This window comes from Taudactylus pleione, unplaced genomic scaffold (genome assembly GCF_031769625.1).
Source record: "Taudactylus pleione unplaced genomic scaffold, aTauple2 ptg000201l, whole genome shotgun sequence".
Taxonomy (NCBI): domain Eukaryota; kingdom Metazoa; phylum Chordata; class Amphibia; order Anura; family Myobatrachidae; genus Taudactylus; species Taudactylus pleione.
In genome coordinates this window covers 14,693,422-14,706,028 of record NW_028284603.1, presented here as the reverse complement: position 1 = coordinate 14,706,028, position 12,607 = coordinate 14,693,422, and positions in this window count along the sequence as shown.

The window sequence follows — 12,607 nt, the reverse complement described above, 5'->3', positions numbered from 1 at the left end:
AAAATAAAATGTTTGGTCATTTTGGAGGCTGGTGGGCCCTAGGTGTCAGCCTAGGTTGCCATATGGATAAATCGGCCCTGCTGCTATAGCTTGACATTAGGAAACCAGGCAGCCAAAACCTCTATAAGGCGCAAATGCCAATTATGGGGATCAGTGGCGCAGACTGTGAATGTAGTGGGTCAGTTGAAGCGATCTGAATCCCTTTACCATAAGAGGTTCTAAGATATCACAAGGAGGGTGCAGGACAAAATGGTGGAAGTGAGGAAAGCTGCAGCCAGAATAGGTAATGGGCCCCCCGCTGTGGATGAAATAGAATCCTTCCTCTGGACATAAGTCAAGGTTTCAACCTGCATGATTCTGATGCACAACCTGAGCTGCCACAGCTTGGTGAGTGAATATTATTGAAAAGCAAAAAGTGTAAAATGTTTGTTTACATGCATTTGTCACAAATGCTTCACGCAAAACACAAAAAACTCTGGTCCTGATTCTGACCCGGTCGCAAGCGCTGAGCGCTCGCAACCGGGTCAATGGTGGCCCACAGCGCATGCGCACGACGGAGCCAGCTCCGTCGTGCACCTGCACGAGACCCGGCTAGTGACGGGCAATCCGTCGCTCCGGGTCTCGCACCAAAGGGGGCGAGCTGTCGATGTTGAGTGACAGCTCGCCCACTTTGGTGGGCGGGTTGGGGGGTGGCTGCCCAAACGGAGGCGTTCCCATGGGAACGCCTACCATTTGGGGGCGGCCCCACTGACATCACGAGTGATGTCAGTGGAGAGATTCCGGCTCTGTTAGAGCCGAAATCTCTCTGGGGCTTGCGGCCACAAGACCCTACCACAAGGGTCTCGTCACAAGCCCGATGGTCGCGATGGTCTTGACCATCGCGACCATCATCATGGCCGCTCACAATAGCTGTGGGTGGTCACCCACAGCTATGCGAGTGGCCAGGAGGCCGTTCTAAAAAAAAAATCCGGCCCTGATTCAGAGCGAGCGCTCTGTCAGAGTGACCGGGTCTGAATCAGGCCCTCTGTTCTTGTTCTACTAAATAATATATGTGCAAAGGTAAATCAACACAAACTGTCAAGCTGGGTACACACTGACAGATATATTGGCCGATTAATTGATCGGCCAATATATCTGGCACCCGTCGGCCAGTGTGTACCAGCGATATGTCTGTGAATGATGTCGTTCACAGACATATCGCGTCGGCTGTGCTGCACGGCCGATGGACAGATACATCTGCAGACAAATCTATCCACCGGCAAGTGTGTACGAGCGATCAGCCGACCGCCCGTACACATGCAGCGGCAGTACACGGGGGCAGGGCCGGATTGAGGGCTACATGGGCCTGGAGCTGAAAATGATCAAGGGCCTATTATGAGAAGCAGAGAGGTGTAACCACAGCTGTGTGGGTGTGGCCAGTGCCATGTGGGCGTGTACACCCCTATTCTCTCAGCCTCAATGTCTCCATATATATGTAAACGTAAAAAAAAGCTTCATTTTGTAAGGTAAATAGACCAAAATGAAATGGCAAATGGCCAGTCAACATCATGCTGTCATGACTATGGGCCTATTTTTCTGTGGAGGCTTGGAGCTGTAGCTCCATCCGCCCCATTATTAATCTGGCCCTGCCCCGCGGCTGCCTGGAAGATGATGGTCGTTCAGTGTATATGAACGACCATCATCTACAGATATATCTGCAGATCACTCGATCTGCAGATATATCTGTTAGGTGTGTACCCACCTTAAGGCTTATTAATCAATGTTTAATAATGTTTTACTGTTATATTCACAGTACCACAAAGAAAATCTGCTAGAACAAAACAAAACAACGGATGAAGTAATTGATTAGAATTGGCCCATTGGCCAGGATGGCACTCGCGAGGGATGCCGACCAAAGGGGGGGCGCCGTCTGGCAGTGCCACCAGTAGCCAAGGGGTGGCGGCTGTGTGTTTGTAATACCAGCCAGCTAATGAGAGTCAGACAGACTCTCTTTAGCTGCTGCGTCGTCCGCAGACGGAGCCGGCCGGAGCTCACTAATGAGCTCCGTGTGCCGGCTTCCCCCACAGCATGTGATGGGAGAGATGTCATACGTCATGACGTCTCTCCAATGCAGGAGAAGAGCGGCCGGGACTCAGAGAAGATAGCGGCGGTCGCGTCAGAGAGGGGATCAGGTAAGTTGAATTTTTTTTTTGTATGTGTGTGTGTAAGCCTGGCACTACAGGGGGGGCACTGAAATAGGGGGTGGCAGCTACTGGGGTGCCCGTTACTGGGGGGCACTGTATAGGAATGGCCACTACTGGGGACAATTTATGGGGGTGGCCACTACTGGGAGCACTGTATAGGGGTGGCCACTACTGGGGGCAATTTAGGGGTTGGGTGGCCACTACTGGGGGCACTGTATAGGGGTAGCCAATACTGGGGGGCAATTTAGGGGTGTGGCCACTATTGGGGGCACTATATAGGGGGGCTACTACTGGGGGCACTGTATAGGGGGGACTACTACTGGGGGCACTGTATAGGGGGGCTACTACTGGGGGCAATGCAGCATAGGGGGGATTACTACTGGGGGATTACTATTGGGGGCATTGCGTAGGGGGAGGTGGGGGGCGCCAGTCCATTACATTGCCAGGGGCGCTTGGATCACTTGATACACCCCTGCCCAGAATTTATCAAGCAGGGGTTTTGAAAACCACCATTAAACCTCCATTGAACCCACCAAAAAAATGAACTAGCCTTAGACAGGCGTGTTTGCTGATACAACAGGTACATTAATTGATTTTGATAGGCAACAATTGATTGACAGGAATATCATCCAATTGGACTATGGAGGATTATGATGTCTCTCACCAGTCATGACTGGCATATAACAGAAATACACAAACAAATATAAATATAAAACAAAAAAACACAAACACACAATCACACTGCACTCACACACCAAAAAAAATAAAACATCACACACAGGACTAAAAATATATATATATGCAAAACACATCTCAAATATAGAACAATAAACATGACTGTGATGAAAACCCTCATCACAATCACAATTAGCAATCACTTTATATCTTTCTCCTTATACTGTCCTACAACTTTCTCCTTCGCCACTAATACCTCTTTCACACGGCATCCCGAGCACCGGCATCTCGTACCCAACCCCTTTCACACTGCCAGCAATAACCCGGGTTATTTCAAATGAACGTGCAACAACTTGGGTTATTGTGCAATGTGAAAGGGCCAGCTAAATAACCCAGGTCGAGCGACTCAGCATTTCAACCCGGGTAACAAGCAGGGTTTAACATGGTTTCAACCTGGCTCCGTGGTGCAGTGTGAACGGGTATTCGGGTCGATGTGACCCGGGACAGCATAGGAAGAGCCGGCGCTTAGAGATGATCTCATTTCCAAGTGCCTGCTCGGCACGTGATGGCGGTGATGTAATTGACCCTGCAATAAGCCGGGTCGGGCCGCCAGTCTGAAAGGGGTCTCAGCCGGGTCGCACCCGGGATGGACCCTTGACCACCCACAGCTTTAGCGGGCGGCCAGGTGATGGTCGCGACCATCGGGCTTGCGACGAGACCCTTGTGGTTCACTACTGACATCATGTGTGATGTCAATAGGGCCGCCCCCAAATGGCAGGCGTTCCTTCGGGAACGCCTCCGTTTGGCCAGCCACCCCCCTGACCCGCCTACAAAACGGGGCGAGCTGTCGATCGACACCCGCCCCGTATTGCTGCGAGCCCCGAGCGAGTGACGTTCTCACTCGCTCCGGGGCTCTCGCACGCCGCGCGTGCGCACTGCCAGGCCATTGACCCGCTTGCGAGCGGGTCTGAATCAGGCACTGTGTCTATATAAATTGAATGCTGCTTCCTATAACAAACAGAGCAGTACAAGTAAATAAATACAGTATGAATAGCTTCAATTCCATGCTGGTCTGTTTCTATGATGTCAATTGAATCAATGTTGTTTCTTTAAAAGCACCTCTAAATGAATATGAATAGAATATATTCTAATCTGCAGTGGTTTCAGTCGAAATCGCAGTGAAATTGAAACCACGGCCAAAGAGAGCTCTCCACGGGGTATTGTCATTTAGAAACCGCTGGGAATCGACAGGGTTTCAGTTTAGACATCAAAAACGACCTTTAGTAAATGCTGTTAATTAGTAATAGAAACCGCCGTCAATTGAAAGCGGTTTCTAAATGACACCAAAACTGCCGCTTAGTAAATTTTTAATTTAGCCCAATATATGTAAACCCGTTCAGCCAAAAAATATTCGAAATAATTGGAGTTTTAATGTGTATGCAAAATAAATAACAATCAGAACTGATTACTTGTTAAATTTTATTACTGTATAGCTTTTTCATGCCTTAAAATTCCTTCCTTCTGGCTTTGACTTGCAAAGTTATCTATAACTTCTTCTAAATCCAGCTTCCTGGCCACGTATTGCTCGATGGATACTCCCAAGGATGGATAGAACTGCTAAACCTTCCAATCTTTGCTGACTCACGGTGCTTCCCAGATAGGGCCTCATTTACTAACAAGTTTTATCACCAAAACAAGTGATAAATGTCACTGTGTATGATAAATGATGCTCCAGCCAATCAGCTCCCAACTGTCAACTGTTAGAAAAAGTTAGACAGTTGGGAGCTGATTGGCTGGAGCACCATTTATCATACACAGAGAAATGTATCACTCATTTTGGTGATAAAACTCATTAATAAATGGGGGCCATAGTTTTTTATGATATCATGTTTGCACTGGCAGTTATGCAAAAAACTAAATTAAAGAAAGTGATTTTTTTACAGACGAGTTCACTGATTGTTGTCACTTTTGTGATGTCATCACCATGTGCCGATCACATCTCCTCATCACTCAGCCCAGCATGCGAAGGCCAATCAATCTCCTCTCTGTTCTCACTGCATGTCCCTGTGCGGTGGTGGTGGTGCACACTGCTGCATCCAGGCCACTCGCAGCATCAGGTGGGCCATAGGAAGCTCAGAGATGCTGTACAGCCTGCAGGGTACACGGCAGGTGGGCCCCCTTCACCTTGTGGGCCCCTGGACATTGGCCACTCTAGCCACCCTGTATTTACTGTGTATCTAATATGGGTGCAGGGAGTGTGGTACACACAGGTCCAGGGAGACCCACACCATACACCCTGCACCCATATAATTATATTCACCTCTCCAGAGTCCCACGTCAGCGCTGCAGCAGAAATCACCAAGAAAATGGTGCTAGTTTCGGTTTTACATTTTCAAATTATTATTTTTTTAACATGTAACCGTACAACTGTGCATGGAGCCTGTTTAATCTGGTCCTTAAAGGTGCATTATTCTGCACTGAGAAGCGCTTATAGGGTGGTATCCAATTAGCCCCGATATATATTTTCAGGGGCAAAAAACTGGGATTTTTCACTGATAATCCCTGTTTTTCGAAGATTTTCTTTCCACCCTATCCTATTGGTTTCGAGCGAACAAACAAGATAATTCTACCAAAAACAGATAGGATCCATGAGAAGTTAATGGACCTCTGTGTTTTCGCCATTGTGCTGAGAAAACACAGCACTTTTCGGGGATTATTTTTCGGGACACATCAGGTTCCGAGAAAAAAATCCCAGATAAGTGTCGGCATCGAACCGGACTTTGGGGTAATTGGATAACCCTGGGGCATCCTTTAGCACCCAAATAGTGTTCGGGGCTAATTGGATACCGCCCATAATGAGAAGATAAGACAGAAAAACATTGGGAGAGGTTCTTACATCTGTAATAATAACTATGATCAACTATATAAAAAGTCATCCAACAAAATGCTGAGTGTTTGGAATGGTTACGAAATGGGCGCAGACAGTGGCATAACCATACATGCCTACCCTCCTGGTTTTTGCAAGAGGCTCCTGATTTTTCGGGTAACCCCCCGCACCCCCGGAAGGGTAGGCATTTCTCCCGCATTCTGCCCACTTCCTAGTGAAGTGGGCAGAATGAGGAGAATACCCGCGGCGATCGCGGGTCTCCGTGTAGGGGGCGGGGCTTAAAACATGATTCTACATGAATCATGTCATTTGGCCCCGCCCCCTATGCAAATTCTAGCCCATCATGGCAATTTTACCGCAAGGGGGCGGGACTTAATGACGTGAATCATCAGGCCCCGCCCCCATCACCCCCCTCCTGCTTCTCTTACCCGGGCTTCTCCCGGGAAGAGATCTGAAAAGGTAGGCAACTCTGGGCATAACTAGGGTACTTGGATCCCAGGGCAAGATGAAAAATGGAGCCCCCCCTATGCATGCAGAATAAGAGGATGTGGCCACATGCCACAAGGGGCATGGCCACTGAAAAATGGGGCATGTCAACATGACACACCACCGTTTCTCATCATTCTGGGAACAATCGTTTTCATTCCATATGCACCTTAATGCTCCCAGTAGTAGTGCCCCTTATGCAATGCCCCTCATGCAGTGCCCACTGTAGTAGTGCCGCTTATGCAATGTCCCCAGCAGCAGTGCCCCTTATGCAATGCCCCCTGTGGTAGTGCCCCTCATGCAATGTCCCCTGTAGTAGTGCCCCTTATGCAATCCCCCTTATGCAATTCCTACAGTCTTGATGCACATTATGCAGTGCCCCCAGTAGTAGTGCCCCTTATGCAATGCCCTCTGTTGTAGTGCACATTATGCAGTGCCTCCAGTAGTGTCCCTTATGCATTGCCCCCAGTAGTAGTGCCCCTTATGCATTGCCCCCTGTTGTAATGTCCCATATACAGTGTCCCCAGTAGTGCCCCTTATACAGTGCCACCAGTAGTGCCCATTATATAGTGCCCCCAATAGTCATGACGTCTCTCCCTTCACCCAGTGCGGGAGCCGGAAGGCGTAGCTCATGGGTGAGCTCCAGCCCAGTTCCGGCCCTGGGTGCAGCAGCCAATAAGAGTCTGTCTGACTCTTATTGGCTGCAGTGCTAAAACAAACACACAGCCACCATCAGCATGTTTGTTTTAACGTGTAGTGCCGTGAATCGCACCTGCCCCGGGGCGCCCCCCTGCCGTGCTGGAACCCCCCACGTTAAGCCATATTGGTGTTGAACACTGAAATTTGTTGGCTTTCAAGAGGCAGGATAATGAACTGAGTTTTAGAACTTAAAAATTAACTATTTTAATTTTTTTTTATGTTAAAAAATAGAATATTCCGAAAACTTTACATGTAATGCATGGTGTGCTGTCCTGGCTTATCTCATTGATAAGCTAAATTCTCTGATCACTGGTATGCAAGGTTGAAAAGAATATCAGCAACAGATAAAATGATTAGCTTTTCCACAAAAAAATTGTGTTGTGGATATCAGGCACTGAGAATGATGACTAATCAGTTTTTCCATCTGCTGAGATACAGCTCAAAAAGTTCAGTTGAAGCAAAGTATAGTTGAGCATATTTTGAGTCTTCAAGAGGGATTGCAGAAAAACTTTCCTTGTATTTCAACAAAAGAAATTGAATGGATTATTTATTAATGTAAATATGGCATAAGATTCAGGCTTAACACTTACAGAAAAGAACAGTTGATAAAAGTTTTTTTCAGAAACCTCTCAGGTCCAAATTTCAAGATATGGCTTTTGATTCCTTTTGGATTTTGCCTGAAAATCAGTACCCTGAAATAGTTAATATGGCTTTAGATATTTTACTTCCCTTCTCAAATTCATACCTGTGTGAAGCAGGGATGTGCAGTCATACTCCTCAGATTTTCTATAAAAATGTATAGAGGAGCCTTGACGTGGCCTTGGTGCTTAACCATGTATTTGCAAATATATGCAACAAAGACCTCTGGAGTTCTATTATCATGTAGTATTCAAGCCATTCTGCTGTTTTTTTTTGCACTGTGCTGAAGGGAAACTTGTTTCTTTTTTTTTTTTTTTTAGTCCAGAGTAAACCCCCCTCCCTTTACAAGCACCTGTGAAAAACCATTAAGCTGATATGAGCTACTACTATTTTCTATTGCTGTTCAGATGTGTAATTAGCCAGGAGCGAGAGCCAAGCCCAAAATATCTGGCGTTAAAAAAAAAAAGATAAAACATTAGGCTACTTATTATTAAAGCAAATAAATAAAGGACATATCGAGAATGACTTGATAAAACACATACCCAGCAGCCATCCCTCCGTCATCAATCCTTCCCTAAATTTGTGATGTAGGTATGATTGTCCATGTGTAGTCAAGAAATCACACCATGCCATGTTCCTGGAGACCTGCACATGCACAGGAGCTTTTGGTACAGTGCCAGAGTCTACTCCGTGAATGCATCGGCGTGAGAGGTACCTGCACGGAGACTGCACATGAGCACTCTCTTCTCTTAAATCACGCCTGCTGAGTGCGCTATAGTGTCAGAGAAGCAGTCAGCACATTATGACCACATTGCAGGTAAAATCTTACGGGTAAACAAACACAAGGGGCCAAACGTAATAGGGTGTCAGTTTTAGTAACAGTACAAACTCGCACTTTCTCGCACTTTTAAAAAGTGCGAGTTTGTACTGAAACTCGCAAATTCAATAGCCTGCAAACTTTTCAGCTCGAGGCTACTGCAATTGCGAGTTTAGGCGAGTTTAAACTGACACCTTTTAATGCAAGTAGCATTAAAAGGTGCGAGTTTTAGAGAAGCCATCACAGATCAGTGAGATCCGTGATGGCTTCTGTGTGTGTTAAAAAAAAAAACGTGCACCCCCTCCCCAAAAGCATAACCAGCCCCGGGCTTTATAAAGCCTGTTCTGGGTCAAAAAATACAGGGCCCCGTCAGTGAAGGGGCCGCCAGCCAATCAGGGAGCATCTACGTCGGAGCAGCTCCCTGATTAGCTGAATGCGGCCAGCCTGTGACTCCCATAGACTTCTATGGTGAGAAATCCCCATAGACATCTATGGTGGGAACCGCTACATCGTAGTCGCAAGATTAATTGAGGTTAATCTTGTGGTTACATCAATGATACAATGTCGCGACTAGCGGTCAGGGATAATGCTTTGGCCGGGGAAACCGGTGAAAGGTTTTCCCTGGCTGTGGCATTATCCCCCCGCTAGTCAGAGTTCGGTGCTGGTTCTGGAATTTTCAGGGGACCCCTACTCGTTTTGTCCCCTGATTTTCCAGAACCAGGGCCAGCTCAACAAAGCCCTGTGCTGGTTCTTAATATACAGGGGCCCCCTACACATTTTGGCCGCTGTATTTTTTGAACCAGAACAGGCTTTATAAAGCCCGGGGCTGGTTATGCTTTTGGGGAGGGGGTGCACGTCATTTTTTTAAATTTAAAAACATTTTACATAAGTACACACAGAAACATGTACATATCTCATGGATATGTGCATGTTTCTGTGTTAATCTGACCTGCTCAGGATGTACTCGCTAGCCTGAAGCAGGTCTATTATTTGGGGACTTTTGGTAATCTTTTTTTTGCGAGTCTGAAACAGACACTCTATTACATTGGGCGAATTGATTGTTTTCAATGTGAAAACATCTGGATACGAGTTTGAGAATGGAGCGTTTTAGCAACTCTGAAAAATGTGAGTTTTAGTGAACAGACACCCTATTACATTGGAGAGTTGTGAAAAATTGTGAGTTTAGCACCAAACTCGCAATTTACCAAACCAGACTACCTATTACATTTGGCCCCAAGTATACGGAGAAGGATGAAAAATGGTTAAATTACCATTGAGAACGCTCTGTGGGTATAAATCTTATACCTCTACCAAATGGAAGATTTTTTCATCTGGCTGCTTACATACAAGTACTGGATGAACAGGTTGGCTCTGATTGCTAAAAAGCAAACATGACATCTCCAGGGTCTGGGAAATTCCTGGTGACAGATGATGGTAGAGGTATGAACTGTCAGCAGAACCATGACTCAGTAAAGATGGTCAGAAACATTGTATCACAAGGTGCTGGCAGCAATATATTAATTAAAAAATATATAACCCTACGGCTTTAGGCAACGTAATAGTTTAGTCCCTCATCACCCACCTTTGTAAAATATAACACAAGGTTTAGGGTTACGCAATGGATGATCCATCTATGCGTGCAATACCTGTGCTAGAATAATATATTGTAGTTATTTCAGTATGTATATATTTTTAACATATGCATATTTAAGCTTTCATATTTGTCAGTGTCCTGCAAGACTCATATTGTACTAGTATTTACAAAGAAAATAGCCTGCCCTGCTGATTACCATATTGAGGGGCCTATTCATCAACACTAAAATAACGTTTTTAAGGACATTTTTCTTAAATAACGTTATTTTGGTATTCATGAACAGACTTAACACAGGAGATATCACAGATATCTCCTTGCTAAGTCCCCCTGCGTTAATTTCCACACTCCCCATACATTAGTATGGGGATGTGGAAATTATGGTATTCATCAAATTCCGAAAATTATCAATTTTCGGAATTTGATGCAGTTACTATTCGCCACTGTGAGGTGGCGAATAGCAGAAACGACTTACCCGTATCCGCATGTGCAGGTCCCCTGACGAGTCCCTCCCGTGCTCTGCTCCGTCCTCAGGCTCCGGAGGCTGGTCTGTCATGTGTGCTCCCCAGCAGAGCACAAGAAAGTTTAGAAAAAGAAAAAAAAATTATTTTTTTTTTCTAATCTGTCATGTGGTCTGCAGGGAAACCACATGACAGACCAGCAGGACGGAGCCGGAGGCTGCTGCGAGGAAAGGTAAGTCGGGGGGGGGAAGGTGAGCGGAGGGGGGGTCGGGGGGTACGAAACTTACCGCATCTGTAGGCAGTGCTGTGCATGCGCTGGCTTTACAGATGTAACAGCGCATGCGCAGCACTGTTTCCAGACGCGATAAGGTAGTGTAGAGAGGGAAAAGTATCTATTTCCCGAAAAGCTGTCATCGCAAAAATGACAGCTTTTCGGAATAGATACTTATGGAGAGGTGGAATGATGACTTCCACCTATAATTAGTTAGAACTCCATGAGAGTTCTAAAGCTAATTATCTCCATTGAATTTTTACGTTTAATGAATAGGCCCCTGAGTACAGTGAAAAAATGTTTCTTATATTATGGTCTGAGAGTCATTGCCCATTACCACTCCGCAGAATCCAGCAGCGATGTTGTTCAGCTAAAGTGCTTGTATATACTATTATGCTGAGTACACACTTAACGATGTGTACCCAGCCAATGTCTCGTGCAGCTGGTCCCGGCAGGGGTGCCGGCATTGGCAAGTGCGTACACAACTGCTGATGCTGGGAGCGACGGCGCGACAGCGGTGGTTTGAAAAACGCAGACCTGTCATCACCGCTTTCTGGCGTGCTCTAGCGAGCCTCTGTGAATTCATCTGCAGCTGCAGAGGCCCCAGCTTCTTAGGAGAGCCACTCTGTTTGAGACAGCATAAACTTACTCAGAGGTTCGATGTACCACCGATGTTTCTGCTTTTGTCTGTAAGTAGCGGATGCTAGACGCCAGAGGTGGGTGCCTTAGTACCTCTCTCCACAAGATGGCGGCTGAGTCATTAGCATATTTTCGAAAGTCCACTGTGTACGGAATCGTAGTTGCGACAGGATTTGCACTCATCTCTGGGTCAGGCCCTAAGTACAGATTAGTCCTTCCGCTTAGAACTACAGTACTTAGGTCATTTTAAAAGTTTTAGCCAGATTGAATTACAAACCAACAAATTAAAAACAACAACATGGCTAAAGTAGAAGACTTACATATAAAAACAGGCGATTATTTAAATATAAAAATCTACCAAGCTGCAAGGCACTTGTTGTGTTTATGGATACACATCGACAACTATAACTTACAGGTGTGTATCCATAAATACACCAAGGGCCTGATTCAGAGCCACTCGTAAGCGGCAGCTCGTTTGCTCCGAGCGATGTTTGCCCAACTGCGCATGCGTACGGATCGTTATACGCATGCGCGAACCAGTCAGTGCGGCCGAAATTCATGTGCTCGCAAAATAGCTAATGCCTGCTAATTTGAGTGACAAGATGAGGCGTATGTGGGTGGTAACAGGGGAAGGTGCTTGAAAACGGGGAGTGGAGATCCGATCGCAGGCATGCTTAAAGGTCAAAACGGGCGTTTTATGGGTGTGCATATTTAAAACAGCAGCGTCATTGACCACGTCACTGGGTTTTTTTTTAGCCAGAACTGCTCGCAAAATTGTGGTAGCAAAAACCAACCACAAGAATAGCGAGCAGCTCATACCCTGTTCGATGTACTCGATTAATCTAATAAATAGCGGACATGACGTAGGATGCGAGCGGCCAGGGGGCGTAGTTTCCCAAAAAATGACCGCAAGTTTTGTTCGCTCGTTCAGACCTAGAGGCGTGAACAGACCGCAAACAGCGAACGGTTCATTTGAATAGCCACCCCTATTTTCAGGACGAGCGAGCGCTAATTGCGTCCGGCTCTGAATCAGGCCCCAAGTGTCTTTACGTCTATAGGGGCGAAATTTCTTATCTTACCTTACAGGCTGTAAGGTAAGATAAGAAATTTTGCCCCTATAGATGTAGAGAATATTTATCTAGCAAATATTATATAGCGCTCATTGTAATATCTTATATTTGTCTTGGCTGAAATCAACAATAGACACGTTTGTATATTTATCCATTTAAAAAGATTTATTCCAAATCACAATAATATTA